Source organism: Lolium rigidum, chromosome 1, assembly GCF_022539505.1.
Source record: "Lolium rigidum isolate FL_2022 chromosome 1, APGP_CSIRO_Lrig_0.1, whole genome shotgun sequence".
Lineage (NCBI taxonomy): Eukaryota > Viridiplantae > Streptophyta > Magnoliopsida > Poales > Poaceae > Lolium > Lolium rigidum.
In genome coordinates this window covers 49,334,919-49,353,062 of record NC_061508.1, presented here as the reverse complement: position 1 = coordinate 49,353,062, position 18,144 = coordinate 49,334,919, and positions in this window count along the sequence as shown.

Genomic DNA, 18,144 nt, shown 5'->3' with positions numbered 1-18,144 from the left:
AGAAAGAAAGAAGAGGGTCGGGCTGGGCGCGCGCGGCGCCCAAACTTAAGTCAATGTGTGGCGCCTTCCGTGGCGCCACACTTCAAAGTGTGGCGCCGGCCGGAGCGGCGCCACTCGTGCTGCCACGTCGGATCGGGATCACCAGCTCAGCGTCGACGGGCCACGTATACAAGTGATTTGAAGTCGCAGGTCAATATTCAATAGCTGTTGTGTCCGTTGCCTGTTGTTTGGGCATTTGGTCGCATGCCGCACACGTGCTTGAACAGCTCCATGGGCAAATGCGTGTAGCAACCAGTGATGCACACACAAGGTAACCAAATCCCTTGCTTACTTATCCTGTTTTTTTCCATCGAGATGAGGTCAGAAGCTGTTTATTTACGGAGAGGTCAGCAGCTGTTGGCATTCTTGCCTGCTGTTTAGGCATTTTTCTGGAGCGTTTAGGCAGCGATCGAAGGGGTACGGTCACTCTCAAGAAGCACAGGGGGCCAGGGGCCCACAGGGGGCAAGTGCTAGAAGCAACTGCGGAAACCAGTGGCCCACGAATGACGAATCACACCATAGGGGCTAAAACAAGTAGAGCTCTGCTTTTTTTTTGAGGGGGAAAAGGCCGTCCTTTTATTCGATAACAAGTAGAATACACATGCCCTCAGGCGGGCCATTCAGCTACATTTGGGCATGGGCAGCCTGGGCCGGACGGCCCGGCCCGAAAATCCCGGGCCGGGCTGGGCTTGCACTTTGGGCCGGGCTCGGGCCTGAAATCTGAGCCCGAACGTCGGGCCGGGCCAGGCTCGGGCCTTCATTTTTGCAAATTTTTTCCTGGTCGGGCCGGGCTTCTTGGGCCGGCCATGCTTTTTGCTCGTTCGGGCCAGGTTCGGGCTTAAATTACAGGCCCGATAGTCGGGCCGGACCGGGCTCGGGCCTGACTTTTTACTCGCAGGCTTTTTTAAGCCCGTCCCGAATTTTGCCCAGGTGTACATTCAGCCACAGGCTGCGGCCGAAAACATCAAACAAAGCACTCTTGGCTAACTTATGAGCCTCATTATTCCACTTTCTACTCTCAAACTTAAACTCAGGAAAATTAAAGGTATGCCGAGCTTCTGTGATCTCGAAGACAATATGGGAATAAACCCCTCTGGTACCCTGTTCCAGATTTTGAACCACCATCTTGCAATCCGATGCAACACGCACCCTGGATGCATAGATGTCCCTTCGAGATCGCACGCCTCGCGGCATGCAAGCGCCTCCAAGGTTTCAGCGTCAGTAACTCCACTATATATGAGCGACGAGGCTCCCAGATAGACACCGTCGCTACTTCTCGCGATCGCCGCTACTGCACCCCTCCTCAGGTTCTTCCCAACAGCAGCGTCGACGTTGATCTTAACCATACCCGGCGGTGGCGGAATCCAAGCCGGTGCCTGAGCCATCGTAGCAACCGAAGGCTGTTGTACCGTCCTTCTGCTTAGCTCCAGATCCCTCAGATAATTCTGCACAAAATGATGGACAGATAGCGGGCTCTGAAAGATCTGCTCGTGAATCACCTTCCTCCCGGCATGCCAAACCGCACAAAGAGTAACAAAAACGATGACTTGTTCATCATGCGGTAGCGTCCATCATCTGGGCCAGCCAAGTCGCGCGCACACCTCCTCTGATTGTTGCATGTGTTTTGTAATGTGTTCATCTACCAGAGTAGAGCTCTGCTAGACAGCTTGCAGGTTATTAAGTTTAAGAGCTTCTCTAACAGAGCCCGTAAACACGGAAACTGAAAACACTGAATTCAGTTCACCGAACTCGTGTTAACAGGTCGAAAAATCGCTAGCGCGGTACGTCCGAACCCCAGCAATATTCTGTTTTACAGTTCCGGTTTACGGGCTATGTTCTGCGTCAACAACATCCGAACCCGTAAAAGTAGGATTTTTCATAGAATTCATATGCAACATGGTATAAACATGAACATACAACAAACCATCATAATTAATCAAATAATCATCCAAATTATTACAACAGATAAACAAATATCTCAACCAAATTACAACAGTTTCAAAATAATAATAATAATAATAATAATAATGAACAAATGTGTCAACCAAATTACAACAGTTTTCAAATAATCACGCAAATGAACAAATGTCTCAACAATGATACATCTCACGCATAAATGAATGGAATAGTAGGATCACATGCGACGGTCATTTCGCTGCCAGTGGTGCATTTTGAGATCATAAACTAGCTGGGCATGGGTATTGGCATTCTCAATCCGCCAATGTGTTTCAAGGAAAGCTTCAATGCGATTGTTATTCCATTGGGATTGCACTCAGGTGTCAACGTTGTCATAGAAGCAGGGCAGGTTTAACCCTCTTTCATCCTCAATGATCATGTTGTGAAGAATCACACAACATGTCATGATGTTCACAATTTGTCCCAAAACCGAGCTGGACCCCGAACAATGGCAAACATTGCTTGCAAAACACCGAAAGCTCTCTCAATTTTCTTGCGAGCTGCTTCTTGAGCTTTGGTAAATTCAGCTTCTTTTTTTCTTGGGGATCCTTCACATACTTCACAAAGGTTGCCCAATCCAAATAGATGTTATCGGCTAGATAGTATCCCATTGTATATTCATTATTCATGACCTTGTTATTCAAGTGGGTGCTTCCCCATTTGCTAGTTTTGCAAATAAAGGGGATCTTTGCAGCACGTTGATGTCATTGAATGTCCCATTTGCTAGTCGCGCCTCCGATTCTGCAGCTGCGCGTGGTCCTCCAGCTCCTAGAGGGAGAGAAGGAGGATGGTGGCCTCGACAAAGGTCGGAATCGTCTGAGCTCAACGAATCGGAGAGATCGACGTCGATGAACTCGTCGGCGGAGCTCATCCTCGATTCGGCCGGCGCGGCGGCGGCGGCACCCGGAGCTGGGCGAGGAACCGCGGGCGGGATGCGGGGCGACCTGCGCTAGCTCTGGGATGCCGAGCTCGGCCGAATCGGGCGGTCTGGCGATGGCGGTGGCGGAGTGTGTTGGCGGTGCGGGGAGGAGGTCGAGAGTGAGCGGTGCGTGAGGTGAAATTTCAGCGTGCCCTAGATATGGATCCACCGTTCGGTTCGCTCACTAGTAGAACAAAGCCTACCTGTCGTGTGCTAATTTGGGCTACCAGCCGCAGGTGGTGGCCCGCGACTGGTAACTCGCCAGTGGTATTAGCTACTAGTCGTGTGTTGTGCCGGCACGCGGCTTGTACTTCCAGTACCGGTGACGTGCACTCGACGACTTCTGCCACTAAGTTTACTGGCAGCGCACAGAAGGCACGCGACTAGTATTCTGCATATGTGTCGCTGCATATTGCTTCTGGCCTATCCCCCTGATTTAGACAGCCGGTTGCAAACATATATAAACATTACCAATCAACAACAGATACACAAATATATAATAGCCAAGTGATCAAATCATTAATAACACTATAGAGTTGTCGCAAGTGATCAAGTCATTACATAAATTGAGCATAATATAGCTAAAGCCTATCAAGCTAGTGACCAAGTCATTATATAAAATGAGCACAATAGCTAAGTGACCAAATCACTCCTTCGGCTCCGGCTCCGGCTCTGGCTCCACGGGTGGGTAATGAACAACGATCCCGTCAGAATCCCTTGGGTCGTGGAATTTATTATCAGATGAGAAGGCGTCGTTTCGCTGTTTGTAGTGGAAGAAGGTCTCCATGTATAAGCCATCCAAGTAGAAATATAACTTAGTCTCTGGCTCCATCCCATAGCGTTCTATCATCTCCTTCCAACTACGCCCGTGGAAATATATTAGATTCGCCTCATTGGTGACTTCAACAACAGAGATCCTGTCCGTTGTGGGTAGTGTGTTCTGCTGGATGACAACTTCAAACGTTCCCAAATTATTAATTTTTCCCAAATGGTTAAAATTTCACAAACTAACTAATTAGACTAAAACATATCGACATAGTTTTATAATCCTCCTTGAAAATAATATAAAACTTTTTATCATTGCATCTATATTGTCCACAATATGCGCACCGCTGCCAATAAGTAGCCATTTGTTGCATATATATAACGTTGTGTTATCTTAACAATTATAGCATACTATAGAATACAAATCTACTGAACACAAAAATTAACTTCAAATAAGGCATCATATATATATTGGACCCAGAAAACCACAGGGATGGGGTCAGCGAACCAAGTACGATACACAAGATTTGTATGTGTGCATATGACAAGGCTTGATAACACCACCCCATGATCACTGCCAAAAAAAACTAATCATCGGCCATATGACAAAAAAATACTAGCTAGCGATTTAAAATGAACTTCAAATAAGGCCTCATATATTTACATTGGACATAGAAATCACAGGGATGGGGTCAGCGAGCCAAGTACGATGCGCAAGATTTGTATTTGTGCATATGACAAAGCTCGCTAACACTATCCCATGATCCCTGCAAAAAAAATCAGCAGCCATTACAAATATATCATACAAAATCTACATATAGTAGCAAACAATTCAAATATACAACAAATTAAATCTACATAGTACCAAACAAATCAAATATACAACAAATTAAATCTACATAGTAGAAAACAAATCAAATATACAACAAATTAAATCTACGTGGACAATCCAGCGGGGGGGGGGGGGTGCGCCACCAATGCTATTTTCACCGTTGATCATCCGATTCTCTTGATTCTATCACGAACTGACTTCTTTTGACATAAAACCCCATATATGTATGACCCCTGAGGGTTCTCAGGAGGAGAGCGCCGCAGAAACAGAGAAAGATGAAAACAGAGGCTGCATCACCGAAGATTGGAGGGGGAAACTCCACCGGAGCAGCCGCTGGAGGGATCTCCACCTTCTCCAACGTCTTCCTCATCAACAGCATGATCAAGTGGCAGTAGTCCACCTCTGGAATATGGGTTTGTGGCAGTAGCTTGATCTATTTCTCTCTTGATGTTCATAGATCTTAGTACCATATGAGTTGCCCAACATGATTATCGTCATATATGTAATTCCTATGTGGTGGATCTTTATTCTATCATATTGTGATATGAGATTTGAATCTATTTTGTGTAAGATGTATTGATAGATGCATATTATGCACCTCGTTCTTAAGTATTGATTATGATCCAACTTGTATGCAAGAACATGTGTGGGGAGATGTGTTTGTTAGATGGAGTAGCATAGTTTTAGTTATTGGATAGTGACAACAAATTAATGATCTATTACGATTTTGCCTTATCTTTTGCTACCTCAATAGGGATAAAGTGAATGCATGTGTTATGTTCGTCACGTGACAAAAGTGATGATCTTATTTGTGCAAGGTAACATATTTGATATTAAAAAATCATGTCAAAGTACTTATGCCTATGCTCCATTAATTCTTAATACAAGATAGCATGGATTTTTCCCTTTCTTGTGGAGTATAAGAGAGATGTGTCGCATCATCTCTATGTTAGGACACGAGCACATATGAATGCGTATATTACACATATTGAAGTTCCACTATTATTATCTCATGGATGAATTGTTATTATCCACTACAACTTTAAAAAGAGAGTAGAAAAGTGAACCCATGAACCCGGTCCAATTTTAATCATAAGAAACACCTTTCCATTGCATTAATTTATCTTACTTCTATTTTCAGCACTATTTTAATCCGAAAATACAAAAATATTTAGTTCTCTTAATTGCACACGGATGGCTCCCAAATAAAGGAGATCAATTGTAGTACTTTTCAATAAAAAAAATTCGAACCCATGAGGAGCTGAAGGTATTGGTTAGCAGATTTGACAAGTAAAAAATAATATAAATGTAGTAGTTTTGGTATTTTGGGTGTATAGTTTGCAATAAAATAAAATGCAGAAAGTAAATAGCAATGTGTAAATGCTCTCAATGACAGAAAGCCCAATCCTCTATGCAGCAAGGGACAAGCTCAATTGTGTGTGTGTGTGTGTGCTTATATGAGACAAGTGTTACCGAGGGCGGCATGGATTTACTAGCATTAGAGTTCTACACAACATGGTAAATATTTTGTCAAGTTTCATTCCCTTAGGGGCGGAGCCTAAATTAGGTGAAGCCATAGATATGAGCAAATGCACCCCTTATGATAGGTCCTAGAGCCATTATCATGTGCAAATATAGGAATCATTAACATATAAATGTCCCGTCATAGCAATAAGATCATTGGTCCCCGACATAAACCCCTCTAATTCAACTCAAAGTATTGGAGAACAGTTTATGTCATTCCGTCCCTTCCAACACTCATTCATTACATTAAAGTGTACTCCTATGAACCCGTATAGGTGAAGTAATGTGTAGTCGATGTTCGCATAAAACCATCATAGAACAACATAAAAGATAAAAACTTGACCAAATACTCATTGCACATCATATAGAATCATAGCCAGATCATCATTTTTTCCCAAGAACATGGGGAACTACTCACAAGTGTCAAATATGTTATGGACCATAGGCATAATGATTACAACACAATTTGAATATATTATCTCTCTACCAAATAATCAAAAATTACCAATCACAAACATGCAACAAGCCTTTAAAATAGTTTCCGAGGTTCAATCAAACACAAATTATGAGGGGGATGAAGTCGATCTTGTAGATGGTGATGGTGCTGATGGAGATGTTGATGGAGATGCCTCCCTCTATCTCAAGGAGGAGTGGTGATGACGATATCGTCGATTTCCTCTTCATTGGATGCACCAGTGCTGTAGGATCTAGGAGAGTACTTTCGCCTCCGCCTCCGCCTGAATAAATCTTGGGAAAAATATGGCTTAGGTTTTTGGGTGAAAAGGAGGCGTCTGTATAAAGGGGGGCCCGAGGCGACGCTCGAAGCCGAAACATGCCTGGGTGGTGCTCCCTAGTAGGGGGTGCTTCTCCATGTGAAAAACTGATCAGGTATTTTTTTTTCTTTTTGATTTTTAGGTGTCTACTAGAAGGTCCCTGAAACAATAAAATACGAAGAAAAGGAGTTTTTCTGCCTTCCAGGAATTAAATACCAATGAGAGAGACTTTGTAGGAAAATCCCGGAAATCAACTAAAAATGCGTAAATAATGATGTATGATGGCAAATATCAATGAAAACTAAACATACATGTATTAATATTGATGATGTAAAATGCACGTATCACACACAAAACCCAAAAACAATCATTCCTTTACCGCGGATACATTGCAAACGTATCTATAATTTTTGATGCTCCATGCTTGTTTTACACCAATTTCTACATGTTTTGTTTACACTTCGTTGCACTTTTATGAATTTTCTGGAACTAACCTATTGAAAAGATGCCACAGTGTCAGTTCCATGTTTTCTACTGTTTTGTATTTCAGAAAAGTTGTACAAGAAATATTCTCGTAATAGGACGAAACAAAAGCCGAAGTTCCTATTTAACTGTAACAAAGACGTAGTCCGGAGGAGAAACGAAGAAGTGCCACGAGGCGGCCAAGGTGCGGCCTAGGCCCTGGCCACGCTTAGGGGTGGTGTGGGCCCCTCGGGCACCCACCAACATCGCCCTTCCGCCTATTTATTCATCTGATCGGGGAAAACCTAAATACCTGAGCCTCCATCCATGAAAAGTTCCGTCGCGGCCACCATCGCCGACCCTACCTCGGGATGGTAAGCTCTTCCCGGCACCCTGCCGGAGAGGGAGATCATCACCAGAGGCCTCTACATCGCCATGTCCGCCTCCGAAGTGATGCGTGAGTAGTTCATCTCTGGACTACGGGTCCATAGCAGTAGCTAGATGGTTGTCTTCTCCAATTTATGCTTCATGTTTAGATCTTGTGCGCTACCTATCATGATCAAGATCATCTTTATGTAATGCTACATATTGTGTTTGTTGGGATCCGATGAATTTTGAATACTATGGTTGATATTGATTATATACTTGTCATATGTTATTTGTGATCTTGCATGCTCTCCGTTGCTAGTAGATGCTCTGGCCAAGTATGTGCTTGTGACTCCAAGAGGGAGTATTTATGCTCGATAGTCGGTTCATGCCTCTAGTAATCTGAGAGAGTGACAACAAAAGCCGAAGTTTCTAAGATTGTAGGGAGAAAACAACAATGCTTTGTCTAAGGATAATTCTATTGTTTACTTTACACACTTTGCTTAATGCAATAATCTATTGCTTGCAGCTTAATACTGAAAGGGGTGCGGATGCTAATCAGAAGGTGGATTATTACACTACAAGGAAAAGGGCTACCGCCGGCGAACCAAAAATTCCCATTGCCGGCGCACCACAAGCCCGCCGGTGCGAACGCGCCGGTGATACATTGTCACTGCCGGCGCACCAGGCAGTGCGCCGACGATAGATGGTTACTACCGGCGCACCTTCGAAGCTTCGCCGGCAAAGAACCACTTTCACCTGCGCACAATCAGGTGCGCCGACAGTAGTGCTTCCAGCACTGGCGCATGCCACGTGCGTCGGCAGTATGTCATTTAGGTGCGCCGGCAACTAATTCGAAAATTCTTTTTTTCCAGCTTTTTTCCAGCATATTACAATACATATTTGACAGCAGTATATATTTACAACGCAGTTCATTTATACAGTATTACATGCAATATGAGAAGCACATAGAGAGCCATGTTTCATTTCGGTATTGGTACACAAATACGCAAGTTTCGTTTCGGAATGTTGATTCATACAACACATGTGCATATGCAACACCGAGCGACGAAGTTTCACAAAGTTAGAAGTCTTGGTACATAGTCGTCACAAGTATCGTCATACACCTCACAATGTAGGTCCTAACCTAAACTAGAATCACATAGAACATGACCAACATGGTCATGATGACCATCATCACGAAGGCCATGGTCTTCATCCGGTTCCTCCTCATGTCCCTCATCTCTCCCGCTAGATAACGGGCGTATCTTCCTTCCGCCTCCACCCTAGTGGGGTATCCCTTGTAGCTGTTGCCGCTGAAACGGTGCACCTGTCTCCGACAGTCCTCCCGATCGTCGTAGACTCCAGGAACCCTCCCCTTGTACACGACATATGTCGTCGGCATCTCCATTCACAATACAAGTAAAACGTTAGTACCAATGCAATGAACAAGTGCCAACTCAAATAAGAGACAAGTAGTATGAACTAAATAGCATGTGCCTCATACTTTGTTGGTCGAAATAAATAATAACATACGGGGATGGGGTCGGTGAGGCTAGGTAGGATGCACAATATATTGATATTTGTGGCCATCACACCAAGCCTCACTGGCCCCACCCCGGAGTGTACAAGTGACCGAACATTTTAATCATCGGCCAATGCAATTAAGAAGTGCGAACTCAAATAGAAGACAAGTAGTACGAATTAAATAGCGTGCCTCATACTTTGTCGGTCGAAACAAATATTAACATCCAGGGATGGAGTCAGTGAGGCTAGGTAGGATGCACAATAGATTGATACTTGTGGCCGTCGCACCAAGGCTCACTGGCTCCACCCCGAGTGTACGATTGACCGAACATTCTAATCATCGGCGAACTCCAAATACGAGGCAAGTAGTGGTCGAGTAAATGCAAATAATTATTAAGCTATCTACGCCATAATCTTGAAATATATAGCAAAGTAAATGAAACTACGGACACATGTTCACATGCACATTCATACAACTAAATAAAAGCAACAAGTCGATTCTATTGGAATATATAGCAATTATTACGAGTACGGAAGTTCAAGGACATATCGTTCAAGCTTTAGCAAGTGTTCCCGTCGTAGGATCGGGTTGTACGCCTAGGGGGAATGGACGGCAGCCCTCAAGCGAGTTGAACGGCCTCTCATCACGCGACATCTCCAAGCGGAGTTCTATCTCGTCATTAGGTGGTAGACCGTAGCCGTAGAAGAACTCGCCGGACCTAGCGTTGACATCCTGCAGGATTACCGTGCAAATGAACTGCTGGATGCGACCCCAGTTCTTTCTAATCTCTCTATCAGGGACATCCGCCATGTTTGCAAACCTGTTTCTGAGATTCTCTGGCAACAACATGTCATTTGTGTACTTTATGTACTCTTGCATCTGAAGGATGGCGTACCACGCGTCCATCCCATTGTCTTGCGTCGACTGCCTGAGGCAGGGGAAGTTGGTTGTGTGGGTTAAGACCAAGCCTCCTCGGGATTTCCTCTCTACTTTGAGGGGCCTGCCTTGTTGGCGAAGCCGGTGAGAGCATCATTGAGAAGGGCCCCGATGTGGGTGTAGTCTTTCTTGCGGTCCCTACCCGAGTCGGGATAGGCTGCATGCGAGTGTTGCGGGTGCACGACGATGAGGGTGCAGAACTTGTCTCTGCGGAAAACACACGGATTAACCTTTGGAAATGCAAATGGAGATATAGGATAGAATGGTGATGGGGGACTAGCGAGTGATTACTTACTCGGGGAAGTAAGGGATGAGAATGGCGCCCTTTTTAATGTTCGCCGGCATGAAATCCTCGACCTGCTTGGGTGGCAATCGCGCGATCCCCGGCGTTGCGGATGATGCTCTCCCGCATATAGAAGGGGTCCATTATCGCGATGGTCGGCGTCCCCTCCTTAACAATGCTGGGAAGACAAGCTAAGAGCAACTAGGCGAACCACACTAAAGTGGAGCGCTTGCATGCGATAGATGCTGAAGATGTCGTTGAACCGGATGAAGCACAAGTCCGCGGGGTACTTCTCGACGAAGTTCATGCCGGTTGGCACCTTCGCCACGAAGAGAGGGTAAGCGAGGATCTTTTGATTTGAGAAGTAAGTTCTCCACATGCACGACAGAGTCTCATGCAAGCTCCTCATATCCGGGGTGAGTTTATTCGGGACATGCTCCGGCAGCATCGGTTCACCCAAGTGATGCAGAGGTCGCCAATTGTTTGGCAACTTGTCAAGGAGTGGGACCTTGTGCTTGGATTTGGCCGCCGCCTTGTCTTTGGCGTCCTTCTTATTTGCCCTCTTCCTCTCCTTGGGTTGTAGTGCTGGACCATCCATCGCCGTAGTGGCCGTAGCACGGAGTGTGTTTGGGCTCAGCATATTTTTGACGGCGGCGGTGGCGACCTCCTCGGGATTTTCCTCCTCAGCCGTTTCTTGAGAATCAAACAGCTTCTTGGAGCACACATATTTCAATGCCGGCGCATCCTCATGGACAACTTGTGAAGACGTAGGAATATCCCATTGGAAGTTCTCACGTTCGTATTCCTCGGCCTACGGCGCAGGCTGGCTGTTGTGGTGGGGCGGCTGACCTGCGGCGCAGCTGGCCGTTCCGGTGGGGCGATGACCACCGGCGCCGCCGGCGCGTCGTGGAGGGACGCTGACATGTGGCGCCGCAAGGTGCTTGTCTTTGCTTGCCGTCGACCCCGAGTAGGTGTTGATCCGAATTAGGGTCTTCGGCCATAGCAGTACCCAACCCTTCGGTGAGGCCGAGATTCAACGGGCTATCGTCATCGGCACCATGCGGTTGATTAGGAGGAAACAAATCCTCATAGCCCGGTAACGCCCGATCCACTTCAACCCGGTAAACGTCATCCGCCATATCTCGTGTGTGCCACTTCTTATCCAGGAGCCGAAGGATGGACCCCCTCGCGACGTCTTTGAGTTCGTCGTTTACTCTCATCAGGAAGGTGCATGGCGTTGAGTTAGCCTGCGAGAACATGTGTATGGCGTTAGAGAGAGGGCAAGGATGACGAAACTAATATATTAACTTGATGTACACATTAGTTAATTACCGTGAGGGCATTGAGCTCGGCTAATGTCGACGGGCCGGCACATGCGGCGGCGGGCGTGCAAGTGACGGAGGGGCTGCTACCCGGCATGGACGGTGAATCCCTAGCACGAGCGACATTGCCGGCGGCCGGAGGAGTCTCCATTATAACATTGTCATTGCCGGCGGACGGCGGCGCCATTGAGTTGCTGCCGTCGAAGCTAACCACTTGCATTTTCGGGGGGGGGGGCTTCTTTGCCACCCTCATACCACGCGTGTAGAGCGTCGAAATCTGCTTGGGCCGAAGCGGCGACTTCGGCTTTGGCTTCAGGTACGAGCGTAGCTTTGAGTTGCGGTACCAGTTGCGGTACCAAACCAGCTTGGACTTGGGCTAGGATTGAGTCCCTCATTTCCTCCGCCTCCCGCTGCTTCCTCTCACTGCGCGCATTTTTATCGGCCACGGACGACAAGCCGTAGTGACCATGCTTGTAGCCTGTACCGGCGCCAGCCACACGGCCTCTATGCGGCCTTCTCGTCGGTGAATGCTCATTAACGATGTTTAGCGCCCGTACGAGAGGCTTGTCCCGAGGCTACCCTGCCCGTCGACGTACTGGGAGGAGGAGCCTTCGTCACATTGAGAAAGTCTTTGTGTTTCTTCTTCCTGCGGAAGAAACGCGAACCATTTAGAAATGTTGCTACTATTATATGAACGATACTTGATCTAATTAAACCGGTAAATTGCTTACCGAGTTTTTCTCCAACGCCAGGACCTTCTTGTCGTTCGTGAACCAAATTATGTCGGTTACGACCTTCGGGTCCGTGACAAGTTCCCCGGTTAGTTTCTTCTTATGGTACCGGGACCTGATGAATCTTCTTTCAAGCGGGTCCTTGTACTTGAGCCAGGGGTTCTCAATGCCGGCATTTACATACGCCTCGTCCTCCTTCGCCCAATAGGGCTCCTTTCCCTCGTACCCACGGCTCCCAAGGTTGTGATTGCCGATGTTAAGCTCCCGCATTTCCTTCCCCCACAACTTGCGATTCTTGGTTGCTTGTAGCTCTTCATTGGCCACAAAAGCATCAAAGTCCGCCTGGGAGACATGCGGAAAGGCGGAGTGGACCTCTTCGAAACCTTTGCCCTCGGCAATCAGCTTCCGCACCATGTACTTATAGCTGCTGAGGTGTTTGGTGAACTTCAGGAGGGCTTGTGAGTTCACAATGTTGTTGGTTTGATGACTGGAGGCGTAGTCGCCTAGGAACTTGTATCGTGAGTGCAACCTCGCAGTGAGCTGGGCTCGCAAAGGCGCTTTGCTCTCAGCTCGGAGGTCCGTCTCGTTGAGATTGACGACCTCTCGGAGGATACATGCCAGTTGGTTGCCGTACCCCTTGGCAACATCCTTAGGCTCCACCGGAAAACCACTGGCGGGGTCCACCTCTTTGACTGTGTCTCTGCCGGTGCCGACCGTGTTTTGGCGCCTTGCCTTCCGCGGCCTCTTGGAACCACTTGTCCCGGTGCCACTACTCCCGGCGGCGCCGCTAGGATCGTCGCCGCTTGTCTCGCCGCCACCCCCGGCGGCGCCGGTTGCCTCGTCGCCGCTTGGCGCGTAGGTACTACCCCGGCGGCGTCGCTTGCCTCGTTGCCGCTTGGCTCCTCGCCACTACCCCCAGCGTCATCCTCCATCTCATGGTCCTCGTCGCCGCCAACACCAGGCGGCCTCGGCATCCTCCTCCGTCCTAAAGAAGTGCCTATTGTAGTGCTCCTCTAATTCTTCTTGAGACGCCATGGTGGCTTGCACTAATAGAAGATGAAAAAGAGTTAGAATTCACGGAAAAATTCGGCATGACCTTTGCTAAAAATTGGTCATGCCGAGTGCTAGAATTGCCGGAACGGAAATGAATCGACATTCCGGCACTCAATAGCAACTCAATCCCTGCAAACATATATATACAATTCAACCATATATAGCATTTCCAACATCACATCTACATCCACTTGTCCCGATGCTTACACCATAACCATCAAGATCTCAACCATCACCATATATATAACAACTTCATTTCACCGGTATCATTTTACAAATATAACCGAGAGAACTCCACCTAATGAACTAAATACCACCGGTAGCATTTTACATATATAACCGAGAGACAAGAACTTTTCATTTTCATTTGCAACAACTTAGCATTAAAACAGCACAAAAATGACATGATCTAAACCAACAGTAGTACCAACAGTAGTAGTACCAACAGCAGTAGTATTTGTTTATGACAGCCATGAATTTATATATATATGGTAGTAGCATACCACCATACCACCATATCTCAAATTCTCAAATTCTCAAATTGGTTTACTGACAGCCCTCCCTCCAAGCACCAACAGACAATAGACGATATCATTTTATACTAGCAATAGAACAAATTTATTTTCTTTTATTGTTTACCTAAACATTACTTGCTTAATTACAACGAAATACAGCCTTGGTCCTAAATCCTAAACCAGAGAACTAGCATCAACCATGCATAGCACCAATTTAAATCCTAAATCATAGGTACCTTATCATTTTCATTTTGTTTTAAATGAACCGAGATAAGGAACATAGCACCAATTTTCATTTTCTTTTAAATGAACCGGAGAAGCTCATGTGTCATTTCTCATTTGTGGATTATCGAAAGCTCCAATTATAAATCAACTAAATGAACCTAGCTAGCTACTTGTCCATTTGCAACGAGCACATCATATATTTGCAAAAACACATCATACATTTGCTAAAAAAAATCAACTTGATTTCCTGATACATCTAGGAGTTTTCTCCAACCTAAGTGCCTAAGCTTGTCATCATTGAAAAATCATATTCTAATGTAGGGTCTAAATATTGCTACTTCATTTGCATTTCATCTAAACCAACTTGATTGCTATATCATTTAAACCTCTTGCATCATTTTATTTCTAGTTGAAAAATTACAGAGGTTCATTTAGCTACTTGCATCATTTTATTTAAACCCTCTTTGCATCATTTTATTTCTAGTTTAAAATTGTTTTAGTTTCAAACCATTTCAAAACCATTTGGCGGTGAGCATGAGCATGAGCAATAGCATTTCAAAACCATTTCAAAATCTTTATTTGCAACCGGTGAGCATCGACATGAGCATTCATTTCATTTCCATTTCCATTTTAAATAGTGAAGTAGCAATAGTGAACTAAACCCAGAGAACTATTTTAAATGAACCAGTAGCATTTCCATTTCATTTCCACTATAATAAAAAACCCCAACTCAATTTCTTTTTTCAACAGCACTTGTTCTTTTTATGAATAACAGCACTTGTTCTTTTTATGAATAACCCCAATTCAGTAGCACTTGTTCTTTTTTCAATAGCACTTGTTCCATTTTCTTATTCAACAATTTTTCAATTGGAAGTAGTTCATTTGAATGTATGAATATGATTCAATTTCATTTATGATGCATGAGTTATATAAGCCATTCTTCTATGCACAAAAAGAACCAAAACCAGAGAACAATATCTTGTTTATGATGGAGTAACAAATTCATTTAGTTATTCATCAAGATTATCCAGAAATTTTAGGTATCAAATTCAATTTGCTACAAATTCAATTTATATGGCCTATTAGCCAGGGCATCAAATTCATGAATTTAACCAGCAAATTCAATTTGCTACAAATTCAAGATTATCCAGCAATTTATATGATTCATGAATTTAACCAGGGCATCAAATTCATGAATTTAACCGAGGCATCAAATTCAATTTGCTACATAGGCATCAAATTTCATTTGGGCATCAACCAGATTCGTCGTGTGGCATCAAATTTCATTTGGGCAACCTAGCATCTACCAAGAACAGACACCGTGGGAGTAGGGATCGGAGGGGATCGAACGGGGAGGGGAAGAGGGAAGGGAGAGGGAAGCTTACCGTGGCTGTCGCGCGGGGCAGGTGGTGGTGGCTGGTGGAGGGGACGGTGGAGGACGGTGGCGCCGACGTCCCCGGCCTGCTACACGCGCTCCGACGACTGCTCCTCTCGGCGACGATAGCCCGCGCGCGACGCCTCCTCCTCTCGGCGATGGTGTCGACTGCTCCTCCTCTCGGCAGTGACGCCCTGCTCCTCCTCGCGGCGGCGTTCTCCTCCTCTCGGCGGCTCGGCGGCACGGGGGCGGGTGCAGGGAGGCGGCGCAGTTAGCTAGGGTTCGTTGGTTTGGGAGAATGGGGAAGAAGGAGTCGTGCGTGCGGTTAAGTCCCAGGTATAGCCGGACCCATCCTATTGCCGGCGCACCACATGTTTGGTTCGCCGGGAACAACTATACCCCGGCGAACCAAACGGGTGGTGCGCCGGCAATAGGATGGGTCCGGCTATACAGGACTTGTCCCCAGCCACTGGCTGGCTATTTCCTTTTCTATTTTATTTTATTTTTCTTCATTTCTTTATTTCTTTTCACTTTCTTTTATGTTTCTTTTCTTTTCCCACAAATCCTATACTATTTTATTTCCTTCTCTTTTCAAGATAATAACCAAGCAATATGAGTTAATTAGGCATTACAAAAAAATATGAGTTATATATATACATACACAAAATATTGACCAACACAATATTAATTTGTCATACATAAAATATTGGCCATGACCATATGAGTAGTTATGAATTACACAAAATATGAGTTATAGATTGCAAATAAAGTTTTACATCCTCGATTGAGAAGAGTGTTTCGCTTTCTTCTTGCTTTTCTTGCTCGTTGTTGAATAATTTAGCCCCGTGTCGTGACTTCTTCTTTTGAAGGGTCGACCTGACCTCGGTAGCGTGGTCCTGCTTCTTCTTGTGGTGTATGTTGTGTCTTCGTCCTCGGATTCTTCCATCATTGGGTCTCCGACTTGTCCTTCGAAGTCTTCCTCGTTGGCGACTCCATCCATTCCGACGATGGTCCTCTTGCCTCTCCTCACGATAACACGGCTAGGCCTAGATGGGTCGGTTATGAAGAAGCATTGGTGCACGTGTTACTGCCGGTACCCATGGCTCATTCAGCGCGGTGGCGTTCGTGGACTTTGATTTGTTGGCTTCGGGTAGAAACATGGTGGTGAAATACCGGTCTTCTTTTGTGACGCTCTTAGCCCATCCGATACGGAACATCGGCACTTTCTCCCCAGCGTAGCTAAGCTCCCAGATTTCCTCGATTCTTCCGTAGTATCTAGTCTTTACGTCACCCGTCCGAGAATCCATCGTTACCCCTGAGTTCCGGTAAACACTTGTTCTTATCTTTTTCTTCCGTGTAGAATGTGTACCCGTTTATATCGTACGCTTGGTAAGTCATGATGTTGGGCGCGGGGCCATGTGACAAGGCCAATACTAGTTTATCCTTGTCGAGAATCCATTGGTGGGGGATTAGCATCAATGTGGTCTTTGAACCGAGCGCGCGAAAGAGGAGTTGTGCTCTCTGTATATTTCTGCTTCCGTCATCATCGGCTTGCCACTTGTTCTCTATCATGGTTTTGTGCTCTTTCAACCAAGGATCGATCAAGTCAATGTGTTGTAGCACTACTAAGTTGGCCCTGTCAAAGTCGGAAGTCCGACCAGACATGTGCACGTGCGGTTCCTTCCTTCCATTTTTGTGGCCTACTCCCTCGAACCTACGGAGGTGCTTGTTTTGAGGCAAACCAACAGGGTCCTCGATGTCTAGATAATTCGTGCGGAAAGAGATGCACTCTTCGGTGAGCCAGCCACGGACGATGCTTCCATCCGGATGTGACCTGTTACGAACGTATCCTTTAATGACCCCATTCATTCTTTCAAACGACATCATGTTGTGTAAGAATGCCGGCCCTAGACCGACGATATCATCCATGATATGGACCAACGAGATGGACCATCACGTCAAAGAATGCGGGCGGGAAGTACATCTCAAGCTCACATAGGATCACCACGATCTCTTCCTGGAGCCTTGCGAGTTTCTTCACGCTTATCGACTTCAGAGTTATGACGTCGAAGAAGTTACGAGCCCAGTCAGCGTTGCACGGACATGGTCATCCATTATACCTCGGATTGCAACCGGAAGAATCTGCGTCATCATCACGTGACAGTCATGAGACTTCATGCCGCTGAAGTTTCATTTCTTGGGGTCCATGTATCTGCTTATTAGCCCGGGTAACCAAAGGGCACTCGACTCCTAGAAGGCAATTGAAAAATTGATCGACCTCGGCCGGACTAAAAGTGAAGCGGGAGGGGGACGAGTAATAGTCTGGCTGCTTAATCCTTTTGCGCTTCTGACCGCCGTCCGCCTCCTCCTCCGAATGTCCCTCTTGGGCCGCTGGGATCTGAAGCTCTTCCCTGATGCCCAAAACTTTCAGGTCGTGTCTTGCTTTCGGCCCATCTTTGGTCTGGTCCGGCATGTTGAGAAGAGTGCCAAGCAAGCTCTCGCACACGTTCTTTGTAATATGCATGACATCAAGGCGGTGA